Source organism: Macaca fascicularis, chromosome Y, assembly GCF_037993035.2.
Source record: "Macaca fascicularis isolate 582-1 chromosome Y, T2T-MFA8v1.1".
NCBI lineage: Eukaryota > Metazoa > Chordata > Mammalia > Primates > Cercopithecidae > Macaca > Macaca fascicularis.
Genome location: NC_132903.1, coordinates 3,138,173 through 3,153,423, shown reverse-complemented (window position 1 = coordinate 3,153,423; position 15,251 = coordinate 3,138,173). Strand labels below are relative to the sequence as shown.

Below are 15,251 nucleotides of genomic sequence, written 5' to 3'. Positions count from 1 at the left end.
TCTGTGTCTGTTGAGATAATCATGCGGCTTTTCTTGCTGCTTCTGTTTATATGCTGGATTACGTTTATTGATTTGCGTATGTTGAACCAGCCTTGCATCCCAGGGATTAAGCCAACTTCATCATGGTGGATAAGTTTTTTGATGTGCTGCTGGATTCAGTTTGCCAGTATTTTATTGAAGATTTTCACATCGATGTTCGTCAGGGATATTGGTCTAAAATTCTCTTTTTTTATTGAGTCTCCGATGGGCTTTGATGTCAGGATAATGCTGGCTTCATAAAATGAGTTAGAAAGGATTCCCTCTTTTTCTATTGATTGGAATGGTTTCAGAAAGAATGATCCCAGCTCCTCTTTGTACCTCTGGTAGAATTCGGCTGTGAATCTGTCTGGTCCTGGACTTTTTTTGGTTTGTAGGCTTTTAATTATTGCCTCAATTTCAGAACCTGTTATTGGTCTATTCAGAAATTCAACTTCTTCCCGGTTTAGTTTTGAGAGGGTGTGTGTGTCCAGGAATTTATTCATTTCTTCTAGATTTTCTAGTTTATTTGTATAGAAGTGTTTATGGTATTCTCTGATGGTAGTTTGTATTTCTGTGGGATTGGTGGCGATATCCTTTTTATCATTTTTTATTATGTCAATTTGATTCTTCTCTCTTTTTGTCTTTATTAGTCTTGTTATCAGTCTGTCTACATTGTTGATCTTTTCAAAAAAACAGCTTCTGGATTCATTAGTTTTTTGAAGGGTTTTTTGTGTCTCTATCTCCTTCAGTTCTGCTCTGATCTTTGTTATTTCTTGCCTTCTGCTAGCCTTTGAATTTGTTTGCTCTTGCTTCTCTAGTTCTTTTAATTGTGACATCAGTGTCTTCATTCTCATTGGTTTCAAAGAATATTTTTATTTCTGCCTTCTTTTCGTTATGTACCCAGTAGTCATTCAGGAGCAGTTTGTTCGGTTTCCATGTAGTTGTGCAATTTTGAGTGAGTTTCTTAATACTGAGTCCTAATTTGATTGCACTGTGGTCGGAGAGACAGTTTGTTGTGATTTTGTTCTTTTACATTTGCTGAGGAGTGTTTCACTTCCAAATACTTGGTCAATTTTAGAATAAATGCAATGTGGTACTGAGAAGAATATATATTCAATTGATGTGGGGTGGAGAGTTCTATAGATGTCTATTAGGTCTGCTTGGTCCAGAGCCAAGTTCAAATCCTAAATATCCCTGTCAAATTTCTGTCTCATTGATCTGTCTAATAGTAACAGCGGGGTGTTAAAGTCTCCCATTATTATTGTGTGGGAGTCTAAGTCTCTCTGTAGGTCTCCAAGGGCTGGCTTTATGAATCTGGCTGCTCCTGTATTAGGTGCATATATACTTTGGATAGTTAGTTCTTCTTGTTGAATTGATCCCTTTAACCATTATGTAATGGCCTTCTTTGTCTCTTTTGATCTTTGTTGGTTTAGTCTGTTTCATCAGAGACTAGGATTGCAACCCCTGCTTTTTTTTTTTGCTTTCCATTTTCTTGGTAGATCTTCCTCCGTCCCTTTATTTTGAGCCTACTTGTGTGTTTGCATGTGAGATGAGTCTCCTGAATACAGCAAACTGATGGGTCTTGACTCTTTATCCAATTTGCCAGTCTGTTTTTTTTAATGGGAGCATTGAGTCCACTTACATTTAAAGTTAATATTGTTATGTGTGAATTTGATTCTGTCATTATGATGCTTACTGATTATTTTGCTCATTAATTGATGCAGTTTCTTCCTAGCATTGATGGTCTTTACATTTTGGCATGTTTTTGCAGTGGCTGGTGCCGGTTGTTCCTTTCCATGTTTAGTGCTTCCTTCAGGAGCTCTTGTAAGACAGGCCTGGTGGTGACAAAATCTCTCAGTATTTGCTGGTCTCTAAAGGATTTTTTTTCTTCTTCACTTATGAAGCTTAGTTTGGCTGGATATGAAATTCTAGGTTGAAAATTCTTTCATTTAAGAATGTTGAATGTTGACCCCCACTGTCTTCTGGCTTGTAGGGTTTCTGCTGAGAGATCTGCTGTTAGTGTGATGGGGTTCCCGTTGTGGGTAACCTGACCTTTCTCTCTGGCTGCCCTTAAGATTTTTTCCTTCACTTCAACCTTGGTGAATCTGACAATTATACGTCTTGGGGTTGCTCTTTTGGTGTTCTCTGTATTTCCTGAATTTGAATGTTGTCCCGCCTTGCTAGTTTGGGAAGGTTCTCTTGGATAATATCCTGAAGAGTGTTTTACAATTTGTTTTCATTCTCCCAATTACTTTCAGGTACACCAATCAAACGTAGATTTGATCTTTTCATATAGTCCCATATTTCTTAGAGGCTTTGTTTCTTTTCACTCTTTTTTCTCTAATCAAGTCTTCTCACTTTATTTCATTAATTTGATTTTCAATCACTGATATCCTTTCTTCCTCTTAATTGAATTGGCTACTGAAGCTTGTGTATGCTTCACGAATTTCTCTTACTATGCTTTTCAGCTCCATCAGGTCATTTAAGTTCTTCTCTACACTATTTATTCTAGTGAGCCATTCATCTAACCTTTTTTCAAGGTTTTTAGCTTCCTTGTGATGGATTAGAACATTCCAAGCTCCTTTAGCTTGGAAAAGTTTGTTATTACTGATCTTCTGAATCCTACTTCTGTCAACTCGTCAAACTCATTCTCTGTCCAGTTTTGTTCTTATGCTGGTGAGGAGTTATGTTCCTTTGGAGGAGAAGGGGCATTCTTGTTTCTGGAATTTTCAGCCTTTCTGCTCTAGTTTCTCCCCATCTTTGTGGTTTTATCTACCTTTGGTCTTTGATGTTGATGACCTACTGATTGGGTTTTGGTGTGGATGTCCTTTTTGTTGATGTTGATGCTGTTCCTTTCTGTTTGTTAGTTTTCCTTCTAAGAGTCAGGCTTCTCAGCTGCAGGTCTTTTGGAGTTTGCTAGAGGTCCACTGCAGACCCTGTTTGCCTGGGTATCATCAGCAGAGGCTGTAGAACAGCAAATATTGCTGCTGTATCCTTCCTCTGGAACCTTCCTCCTAGAGGTGCATCCACTTGTATGAGGTGTCTGTTGGCCCCTACTGGGAAGTGTCTCCCAGACAGGCTACCTGGGGGTCTGGGACCCACTTGAGGAGGTAGTCTGTCTATTATCGGAGCTAAAATGCCATGCTGGGAGAACCACTGCTCTCCTCAGAGCTGTCAGACAGGGATGTTTAAGTCTGCAGAAGCTCTCTGCTGCCTTTTGTTCAGATATGCCCTGCCCCCAGAGGTGTAATCTAGAGAGGCAGTAGGCCTTGCTGAGCTGTGGTGGGCTCCACTCAGTTTGAGCTTCCCTGCCACTATGTTTACACTGTGAGCATAGAACTGCCTACTGAAGCCTCAGCAATGGCGGATGCCCCTCCCCCAGTCAAGCTCCAGCATCCCAGGTCATCTCAGACTCCTGTGTTAGCAGTGAGCAAGGCTCCATGTCCATGGGACCTGCTGAGCCAGGCACAGGAGATATTCTCCCAGTTTGCTGGTTGCAAAGATAGTGGGAAAAGCTCAGTATTTGTGCAGCAGTGTACCATTCCACCAGGTATAGTCACTCCTGGCTTCCTTTGGCTAGGAGAGGTAAATCCCCCAACCACTTGCACTTCCCAGGAGGGGCCATACTCTGCCCTGTTTTAGTTTGTCCTCCATGAGCTGCACCCACTGTCAAACCAGTCCCAGTGAGATGAACCAGGTACCTTAGCTGGAAAAGCAGAAATCATCTGTCTTACAGGTCTTATAAAATAATTACACAAATGAAGAAGAGAGGACTCAAATAGCAAAACAACACATCTCCAATGAACCACAAAGACAAATAGACTGAAAAAAAAATGAAGGATTTAGAAAACAATGACATGACAGGGACAAAATCTCAAATATCAATATTAACTTTGAATGTAAATGGATTAAATATGTCACTCAAAAAATACAGTTTGGAGAAATAAATTTTTTAATAAAACACTAATACAACTATATATTGCTTAAAAGAAATTTACTTTGCTCTTAAAGACACGTATAGATTATAGATTGAAAATCAAGGGTCAGCAAAATGTATTTCATGCACATAGAAACCAAAAGCAAGCAGAGGTAATTATAGCTATTCAGATAAAATAGATTTTAAGTCAAAACTTGTATGAAGAAAATTAGAAAACAAAGAATGTCACTATATATAACGATGAAGGAATCAATTTAACAAGATGATACAACAGTTCTAAATACATATGAACCTAGCATCAAAGTACTGAGATTCATAGAGCAAATATTACTAGACTCAGGGAAGAGAAAACCATACAACAGTGGAGGGCTTCAACATCCCACTTACAACTAGTCAGATCATTAAGACAGAAAGAAAATGAGTAATGGAAGACTGGATTTTGACTTTGGACCACATAGACCTAACAGACATTTACAGATCATTCTAACCAAGTGCATAATGTAAATGTTTCTCATCAGTACATGAAACATTCTACAAGACAAACAATATATTAGGCTACAATACAAGTCTCAATATATTTTTAATAATTGAAATCAGATCAAGTGTTTTCTCAGACCACAGAAAACTAAAACTAGAAATCAATACCAAGAGGAACTCTCAAAACTATGAAAAAGTATATGGAAATTAAACAACTTACTCCTGAACAACCACTAGGTCAATGATGATAGAAAGGTAGAAATTAAACATTTTTTTCAAACAAAAGAAAATGGAAACATAACATACAAAACCTCTGGGATAAAACAAAATCTGTGCTGAGAGAACATTTGTACAGTTAAATGCCTAAATCAAAAAAATGAGAAAGATCACATGTCATGCATGGTGGCTTACACCTGTAATCCCAACACTTTGGTAGGCCAAAACAGGGGGACCGCTTGAGCTTAGATGTTTCAGAGGAACCTGGATAACATAGTGACAGCCTATCTTTACAAAAATTTTAAAAATTAGCCAGGCATAGTGTCACATGGTTGTAGTCTCAGCTACTAAGGAAACTAAGGACTTCTAGAACCTAGGAAGTTGAGGATGCAGTGAGCTATAACCACTCCACTCCACTGAGCAGGATGACAGAATGAGACCATGTCTCAAAAACAAAAAACAAACAACAAAAAACCCCAACAAATTAACAACTTACTATCACAGTTCAGGGAGCTAGAAAAACAACAAACCAAACCCAATGCTAGCAAATGAAAAGAAATAACAAAGATCAGAGGATAACTAAATAAAATAAACAGCAAGAAATTTACAAATAATCAATAAAATTAAATATCATTTCTTTGAAAAGACAAAATTTGTAAGCTGCTACCTAGACTAACAAAACGAGAGAAGATCCAAATAAACATAATCATAAATGAAAAAGGAAACATTACAACTGACACTACAAAAATTTTTTTAAAAAGATCATTAGAGACAACTATGAGCAACTATATATTCACAAACTAGAAAACCTAGAGAAAATGAACAAATTTCTGGAAACATACAAACTCCCAAGATTGAACCAGGAAGAAATATAAATCCCGAAAAGGGCAATAATGAAAAGTTAGATTGTTTGACTAATAAAAGTGTTTCCAACCAATAAAAACCCAGAACAGATGGATTCAGAGCTGAATTCTACAAAACATGCAAAGAAGAACAGGAACGAATCTTTGTGAAACTGTTCTAAAAATTGACAGGGAGAAAATTCTCCTTAATTCATTCAATGAAAGTCAATATCACTGTGATGCCAAAGCCAGATAAGGATACCAAAAAGAAAGAAAGAAAGACAAAAGAAAACTGCAGACTAATATCCCTGATAAACAAATATATAAAAATCATCAACAAAATATTGGCAAACCAAATCCAACAGCACAGCCATAGTATAATAAATCACAACCAAGTGAATTTTATTCCAGAGATGTAACCATGGTTCAACACACAAAAATTAATAAAAGTGATTCATTATATAAACAGAATAAAGGACAAAAAGCCTATGATCATCTCAGTAGAGGCATGAAAGCATTTGATAATATTCATCTTCCCTTTATAACAACTCTCAACAAACTGGACATAGAAAGAACATACCTCAGAATAGTAAAGGACATGTATGACAAACTCAAAGCCAACATTATACTCAACGGGGAAGAGTTGAAAGCACATTTCCCAAGAAGTGAAACAAGACAAGAATGCTGATTCTCACCACTTGTATTCAACACAGTACCTAAAGTCCTAGCTAGAGCAATCAGGTAAGAGAAAGAAATAAAAGGCATTCAAATTTGAAAGCAAAAGTCAAATTATTTCTGTTTACTGATGATAAAACCTTACAGCTAGAAAGTCTCAAATACAACACCAAAAAATTTATATTTGATTTTAAAATTCAGTAAAAGTTTTAGATACACAATCAATATAAAAAATTAAAACATTTCCAGACACTAATTATGACCAAGCTGAGAACCAAATTATGTTTTATATAGTATATATATTATTGGAATACTATTTAGCAATACCAAAGAATGAAAGCATATCTTTTTTAACACCATGGATGAAACTGGTGACCACTATCTTAAGTAAAACAACTCAGAAATTGTAAAAAAAAAAAAAAAAAAAAAAAAAAGGCACTCTCACTTATGTGGAATAAAGTGTGGAATAACAGACACCAGAGACTTCCAAAGGTGAAGGACTAGGAGGTGTTGAGAAATGATAAATTATTTAATGGGTACAATGTATGTTTGGGTGATGGTTACGCTAAGAGCCCAGACTTCATATGCAATATATCTATGTAACAAACTACACTTGTAATCCTCTCTTTTTTTTCAGTCAAGGAAAGGTGGTTTTCTATTAGGAAATCCACCACTATAATCATATTTTAGAAATAACGAGAAAAATATGATTATCCCAAAAACTGAAGAAAAAATTTGAAAAAAGATTCATTCCTGATATAGACACTTAATAAAACAGGAACTGAGGAGTGTTTCCTTTAACAACATAAACATATGTGCAAGTGTGTGATTCAACCACTCACCCAGGATGTGATTTAATGTAGCATTTTCACCAAAGTCAGAAAATGCTAAAATAGCTTCATGTGTATATGGTATATATGAATTTTACGTTTGTTTCTATATATATAGTATATAAATATGGAAATGCATACACATTTACATGTATCTAAAGATAGACAATAAAATATAAATTTCTTTTTAATAAGGTCTTAATTCTACCTAATATAACAAAGCTATCCTGCCTACAATAAGAACGCACTAACTTCTTATACAGAAGAGGAGGTTAAGTATATTAGTGATGTTCACTCTTCTTGATATCTTGTAATGTAAATACAACAACATAAAATTAATAATATGTACATACTATGATATAAAGTTAATACATCTTACTTGTTATATGACAATGAAATAAGACCGGGAAGAAAACAGAGATATTACATTAACATGTATTTTTAACTTTTATTTGTGTTTCCATGTCATTTTGTTTCATGATGAAAAAACATGTGAAACATAGTGAGGAGGCAGTCCATCTGCAAGTCAGGAAGAAAGGCCTCACTAGAAACAGATCTTGTTTGACCTTTATTTAATATTTTCTCCAAAACTGAGACACAAATTTTCACCATTTCCTGTTTAAGCCACCATAAATGGTATTTTATCATGACAACACAAGACAGCAGAAGACTATGTGATATTTTAACTTAGCTTTTCCTCATTTCTCTTTCCAGTTTTGTGATTGTCTTGTATGCAATGCTAGTAAGAGTTCCTGGTTCCAAAGAGGGTAGAGCACACCTGTTGGCAAGGAGTTATGTTTGCCTATTTTGACATCCCTTCAGCTTCCTGAAAGAAAATAAAAAGGGCTTTGTTTTATTACACAAGATCAATAAAGTCATAAGCTAGTTTCTTAAAAATATCTACAAAATCAACAAATGTTAAACTGACCAAAAATGGAAAGACACCCATATTCATGGATAAAATCATGTTTTAAAGATGGCAATACCCCACAGAAAAACCTAGAATTCAATGTAATCAGTAGCAGTATCCCAATAGCCTTTTTGGTAATAATGGGAAAGCTGATCCAAAAATTGATATGGAACTACAAGAGGCCCTAACATCCAAACACTTTTGAAAAAGAAAAACAGCACTGAACAAGTCACATTTATTGATTTCAAAACTTGCTTACAAAGTTACAATCATTGAAATAGTGGTTCTGGAATAAGAATGGTCACATAGAGTAGCACAGTAGAGCAGAAAGCCAGAAACAAACCCTTAATATACCAACTGGCTTTCAAAACGTTTCCAAGATCATTCAAGGGTGAAAAACAAAAAGAATGAAGCCACACTCCTACCACGTTATATGAAGAAACTAACTCAAAGTACTTCAGCATTGAAATAAGTAAACCATGAAACTCACAGAAGAAAACAAAGGGATAAACTTCACGACCCTGCATTTAGAAACTGTATTTTGGATAAGTCACCAAAAGTACAAGGCACAAACAGAAAAACAGATACTTAAGATATTTTTTTTTTAACTGTTCTTTAAAAACAGGTTAAGAGATGTGAAAAGGCAACCAACAGAAGGGGAGAAAATATTTGCATAACTTATATCCAATAAAGTTCTAGTATCTAAAATAATTTTTTTTTTAATTCAACAACATAAAACCTAAATAACACATGGGCAAAAGATGTGAATAGACATTCCTCCAAAAAAGACATACAAATGACCAACATGTTATGGACATAAAAAGATATCCAACATCATTACTCATTAAGGAAATGCAAATCAAAACAACTGGAGAGCATATCACATCTACTAGGATTGCTATATTTTTTTGAACTGGTAATAGTGGGGAACTGAAGAAATTGGAACTGTTTCATAGTTTTGGTGGGAATAGAAAATGGTGTAGCCTCTGTAGAAAAGTTTGGTAGATCCTCAATATATTAAATATGAAAAAGGCATAAAACCCATAATTACTTTCATGAATAAACATCAAATAACTCAAAAGAGGAACTGAAATATATAATCATACATGAATATTTGCAGCAGCATTTTTCAAATAGCCCCAGTGTGGAAACATCCAAACATTCACCTCGATGAATGGATAAACAAAATGTGTTATATCCCTACTATGGAATGGTATCAAATTATAAAAAGCAGTGAAATACTAATAAATCCTATAGCTCTGAAAAAACTATGCCAAATGAACCAGGCATAGTGCATCATGCCTGTAATTCCAGCGACTCAGCAGGCTAAGATGGTAAGAAGGCAGGGCACATTCAATGGGCTCTCTGTGGCTCTCTCTGCCCACATAGCTGGTAGATCTCCTTACAGGCTTTCCTCAGCTCATGATGGTAGTCACTTTTGGTATGTCATGTCTGGAACAACAACGTTGGATCTACAGGGCTGTCTTATTGCCTTTTTTTTTCTTTTTTTTATTATACTTTAAGTTTTAGGGTACATGTGCACAACGTGCTGGTTTGTTACATATGTATACACATGCCATGTTGGTGTGCTGCACCCATTAACTCGTCATTTACATTAGGTGTATCTCCTAATGCTATCCCTCCCCCCTTTCCCACCCCACAATAGGCCCTGGTGTGTGATGTTCCCCTTCCTGTGTCCAAGTGATCTCATTGTTCAATTCCCACCTATGAGTGAGAACATACGGTGTTTGGTTTTCTGTTCTTGCGATAGTTTGCTGAGAATGATGGTTTCCAGTTGCATCCACATCCCTACAAAGGACATGAACTCATCCTTTTTTATGGCTGCATAGTATTGCATGGTGTATATGTGCCACATTTTCTTAATCCAGTCTGTCACTGATGGACATTTGGGTTGGTTCCAAGTCTCTGTTCTTGCAAATAGTGCTGCAATAAACATACATGTGCATGTGTCTTTATGGCAGCATGATTTATAATCCTTTGGGTACATACCCAGTAATGGGATGGCTGCGTCAAATGGTATTTCTAGTTCTAGATCCTTGAGGAATCGCCACACTGTCTTCCACAATGGTTGGACTAGTTTGCAGTCCCACCAACAGTGTAAAAGTGTTCCTATTTCTCCACATCCTCTCCAGCACCTGTTGTTTCCTGACTTTTTAATGATTGCCATTCTAACTGGTGGGAGATGGTATCTCATTGTGGTTTTGATTTACATTTCTCTGATGGCTAGTGATGATGAGCATTTTTTCATGTGTCTGTTGACTGCATAAATGTCTTCTTTTGAGAAGTGTCTGTTCATATCCTTTGCCCACTTTTTGACGGGGTTGTTTTTTTTCTTGTAAATTTGTTTGAGTTCTTTGTAGGTTCTGGATATTAGCCCTTTGTCAGATGAGTAGGTTGCAAAAATTTTCTCCCATTCTGTAGGTTGCCTGTTCACTCTGATGGTAGTTTATTTTGCTGTGCAGAAGCTCTTTAGTTTAATTAGAACCCATTTGTCAATTTTGGCTTTTGTTGCCATTGCTTATGGTGTTTTAGACATGAAGTCCTTGTCCATGCCTATGGCCTGAAGGGTATTGCCTAGGTTTTCTTCTAGGGTTTTCATGGTTTTAGGTCTAATATTTAAGTCTTTAATCCATCTTGAATTAATTTTTGTATAAGGTGTAAGGAAGGGATCCAGTTTCAGCTTTCTACATATGACTAGCCAGTTTTCCCAGCACCATTTATTAAATAGGGAATCCTTTCCACATTTCTTGTTTTTGTCAGGTTTGTCAAAGATCAGACGGCTATAGATGTGTAGTATTATTTCTGAGGACTCTGTTCTGTTCCATTGGTCTATATCTCTGTTTTGGTACCAGTACCATGCTGTTTTGATTACTGTAGCCTTGTAGTATAGTTTGAAGTCAGGTAGCATGATACCTCCAGCTTTGTTCCTTTGGCTTAGGACTGTCTTGGCAATGTGGGCTGAATAGGTTCATGGCCAGCCCTGGAGCCCAGAAGAACCAGTCACAGTCAGTAGGTGATGACCCAGAGGGGAGAAAGGCCTGTGCCAGCCACACTCCCAAGAAATTCTTCCCAGGAGACAGACGCCGGGATTGTCTGGAGTCAGGCCTGACAACCGGGGACCCAGAACGTTCCCCCCATAAAGTGGGGAGGGCCGACAACATCTCTAGCGCCTGCAGCCTCCCGGTGCGGGTAGGAGTCACAAAGATGCCACCCTCGCAACCCACAGAGGGAGAAGGAGCTCCAAGAGCCCAGCGATGGAGCAGTTGAGTGATCATATCCACATCTAGGAGCCTCCCCTCAGAACCAGAGCTCCCTTCAGAGCCTGGAGCAGGGGGCCGATAAGGTGTGGGCGGGAGCTGGCCACAGGGGAGCCCACCTCCCCCTGGGCCTGGTGCAGCAGGCTGCAGAGCTGCTGGTCCTGAAGCACCCCGCTGGGCATCCTCCAACCTCTGCCGCATGTCGCATAGGCACAGGGCACCTCGTTTCAGCTGCCTCTGCCTCATAGGTATTTCTCTAAGCATGTCCCAAGGATAAAAAACATAGCTGTGGGTAAACAGAAATGTAAATCTCCAGTTCAATATAAGGATTAGGAACAGCAAATTGTTTTTTTCTTTGATTATGACTACACATTTTTGAAGAATGTAGAGTATCTATATGAGACTGGTAGAATTTAAAATATGTATGATGTTTCTGAAGTGTTATTGACGGCATATATTAAATGCGTAAGAATGTACATTTTCTTTGCTTTTGAAATTTAATCTTTAACCTGCATCTGAAAGACACTGTAGTTGTGCAAATAACATAATATAATTAATTCAAACAAGGCCAACCCATAAAATGTAGCCACTGTAAAAAATTGAGAAAAATACATTGACATGGAAACATCGTAATTATTAACTGAACAAAGAAAAAAATGTTAAAACCTTAAATGCCTTTTAAAAAAGTATATACTCATCCTCAGAGTTTCAAAAACTTTGTTCCTGGCCAGCCACAGTGGCTCACACCTATAATGCCAGCATTTTGGGAGGCCAAGGTTGGTGGATAAGTGAGGTCAAGAGTTCTAGACCAACCTGGCCAACTCCATATTTACTAAAAATACACAAATTAGCCAGATGGGGTGGTACATTCCTGTAATCCCTGCTACTTGGGAGGCTGAGGCAGGAGAATCACTTGAACTAGGGAACTGGAGTTTGCAGTGAGCTGACATTGTGCCACTGCACTTCACCATGAGCCACAGAGTGAGATTAGACCCAGTCTCAAACAAACAAACAAACAAACAAACCAAAAAGTTCTGTAGCAGATTTTTGTATTATAATTATCAGTGGCCACTTTAAGTACAGCTATCACATGGAAAAGTAGTGTATTTTCTCCTCCACCAAAAGGAATACTTGCTTAAGAAAGTCAGAAACCACTATCATCATATTCTGTTTTTAAGAATTAGCCTTTCTGCTAAAATTTCTTTACAACCCCAAAATCATTACTGAGGGCACTTTTGTGGTCATTTATGGTTGTATGCAGGGCTGTGAAAAATGTACGTCATCCCAAGGGCATATGTGTTGGAACAAGGCAACACTCTACCTCCTGTTTCAACATTCATAGTGAATGCTATTCATTCAGTACGAATGAACTAATATAAACAAGATAATAAACTGTTATAAACAAGATAACCTTTTACAGTCTATTTAAAACCACATTTTCTTTGCATTTTCGTGAGTTTGTTGTTGCTGTTGGTGGTAGTGATTCTGTTATCTGAGGTGGCCTCCAAGTGTCATGCTTTAGTGTTATCTAGCATTTCTAATCTTTATTTTTTTATTTTATATTTTTAACCTGTATTTTATTTTTTTTTAAGAAGGAGGGAAGGGAGAGAAATGGAGAGAGAAATTTGTAGGAAGAAAAGCGTTAATATCAGTAAGGCTGTGATTTGCTTTATGGATAAAATACATGCGTCAGATAAGTTTCATTCTAAACATAAGTTACAGTGTTGCTGGCTGTGAATTCAATGATAATGAATCAACAATATCTATTGAATAAAATGTCTTTAAACATAAAGTTTCTAATTGGCTGATGAAAATATTGAGACCAGGGGGCTTGCAGAAACCCAACCCTGTATTTCCCCAAAGAGTAATAATGAAGTATTTGGTAATTCACTGTTTAAAATTAGTTTATAGAACCAAGTACTGTCAATAAAGAGTATGAACTAGAACCAAGTACTATGACTGTATCAACTGTAGTTATATTGGTAACATTATGACATTAGATATGTTTTTCAAAAGTTACATTGAAGTAAACCAGGAGAAAAAAATCTTGCCTTTGAACAAATATTACCTTGAAAATTACTTAAAATACTATCTTTTAAGGTTTGTAGAAATAATTCCCAGAGCAAATGTAGACACTGTATTAGTTTACAGGTCACAGACCTATTTACAGTGAAGTGTTCAAAGTGTTCATCTTTCCAAAGTGTTTCGAATAAAAGGAGACAGGGAAGTGTTGAACTGTTATTGTCACCATGATAAAGCTCCAGGCAAAATAAATGACATTCACAAATACTTTCTGAAAAATTCAGTATTCATTTTGTCTGTGTACTCTGAGTTGAATTATTCTAGAATTATTCTATTTTTCCTCACAGTCACTCAAATGCGTAAAACTTTGTGCTTTTTTTTTTTTTTTTTTTTTTTTGAGACGGAGTCTCCTGTCGCCCAGGCTGGAGTGCAGTGACGCGATTTTTTATTTTTATTTTTATTTTTATTTTTTTGAGACGGAGACTCCTGTCGCCCAGGCTGGAGTGCAGTGGCGCGATCTCGGCTCACTGCAAGCTCCGCCTCCCGGGTTCCCGCCATTCTCCTGCCTCAGCCTCCCGAGTAGCTGGGACTACAGGCGCCTGCCACCTGTGTCTCTGGGTTTCAGTTAAAACAAAAACTCTATAGGAGTTAATTCAATTTAAAAAAGAAACAGAGAAGAAAAGAAAGGAAGAAAAGAGAAACAAAACAACTATCTTGGCTTTCATGTTCAATCATTTGAAGTTTCTACAATGATAGTGATGACACAATTTCTTTTTTTTTTTTTTTTTTTTTTTTTTTGAGACGGAGTCTGCTCTGTCGCCCAGGCTGGAGTGCAGTGGCCGGATCTCAGCTCACTGCAAGCTCCGCCTCCCGGGTTCCCGCCATTCTCCTGCCTCAGCCTCCCGAGTAGCTGGGACTACAGGCGCCCGCCACCTCGCCCGGCTAGTTTTTTGTATTTTTTTTAGTAGAGACGGGGTTTCACCGTGTTAGCCAGGATGGTCTCGATCTCCTGACCTCGTGATCCGCCCGTCTTGGCCTCCCAAAGTGCTGGGATTACAGGCTTGAGCCACCGCGCCCGGCCTTGATGACACAATTTCTGTTCCATAAATGTAAACTGTAACCAGCACTCATGAAAACCAGCACAACCCTCAGCATGTTTCACTTTTATCAGTGATTCTCACATGCTGTGGTTGTGGCTTTGGTAACAGCTGGGGAAAATAGCTTTTCAAATAAGAGACTCACTCCTGGTAGTAGGAGTGTGTGTTCTCACTCACCCACATGTGAAGTTCCAACCTGTAGGTGACTCTTGTGTCCAGTGGCTGGGCCATGTCTGCAGAAGTTTCAATGCTTCTTACTTAGAGTCCAATACAAATATAACTACTCTTTCTAAAAATCTAATCTGATATTGCATTGAAAGCTGCTCCTCTTCCAAATATCTCCACTTTCCATTAGCTCATATGAAAGAAACACATCCTGGAGCCATCCATATCCTTCTTTTCATACCCCATATCTGGTCCAAGAGAAATCCTGGAACCTTGATTTTCAAAATTAGGTGGATTTTGACCATTTGTCACTTATTCTTCATCTGAGTCACCAGTGTCCTCTGTGCAAAAGCTTTTTCGTTCATCTCCCTGATTTCACATCTACCTTCCTCTTCGATTTGTTCTCAAAAATGTGACCAGGAAGATCCTGATAGAAGTTAAGTCAGATCATTTCACTCCTGGGGTCAAAATCATTCACAAGCTTCTTATGGCTCTCAGTACAAAGTCAGAGTCCTGGGTGTACTGAACATAATCTGGCCTATTTCTTTCTCTTCTCTCTCTCTTCTATTTCTCATTCTCTGATTACAAACCCCCTCCTCCCATCCACACTGGACTCCTTGCTATTCTCTCACCACATCAACTACCCCTCCTTACTTGTTCAGTGCCCCAGCACTTGCTGTTTGCTATGCCTGAATTTTCTTCCCCAGGCATGCTTCCTTTCGTAAGTCCTCTTAGAGTTCACTATCTTAGTAAGACTTTCGAATGTGAAGATTGCTTTTAAAAA

The 15,251-nt window shown here is 37.6% G+C and overlaps 1 long non-coding RNA gene across 1 annotated transcript in view; it reads right to left on the bottom strand.

The window, feature by feature from the left end:
• Nucleotides 1–7,429: 7,429 nt before the first annotated feature.
• The window catches only part of LOC141409507 (uncharacterized), a 281,827-nt gene continuing 274,005 nt past the window's right edge, over nt 7,430–15,251 (bottom strand). Inside the window, exon 11 of the long non-coding RNA XR_012430464.1 lies at nt 7,430–7,821. This is a non-coding gene — a long non-coding RNA (uncharacterized lncRNA). The remainder of the gene's footprint in view (nt 7,822–15,251) is intronic.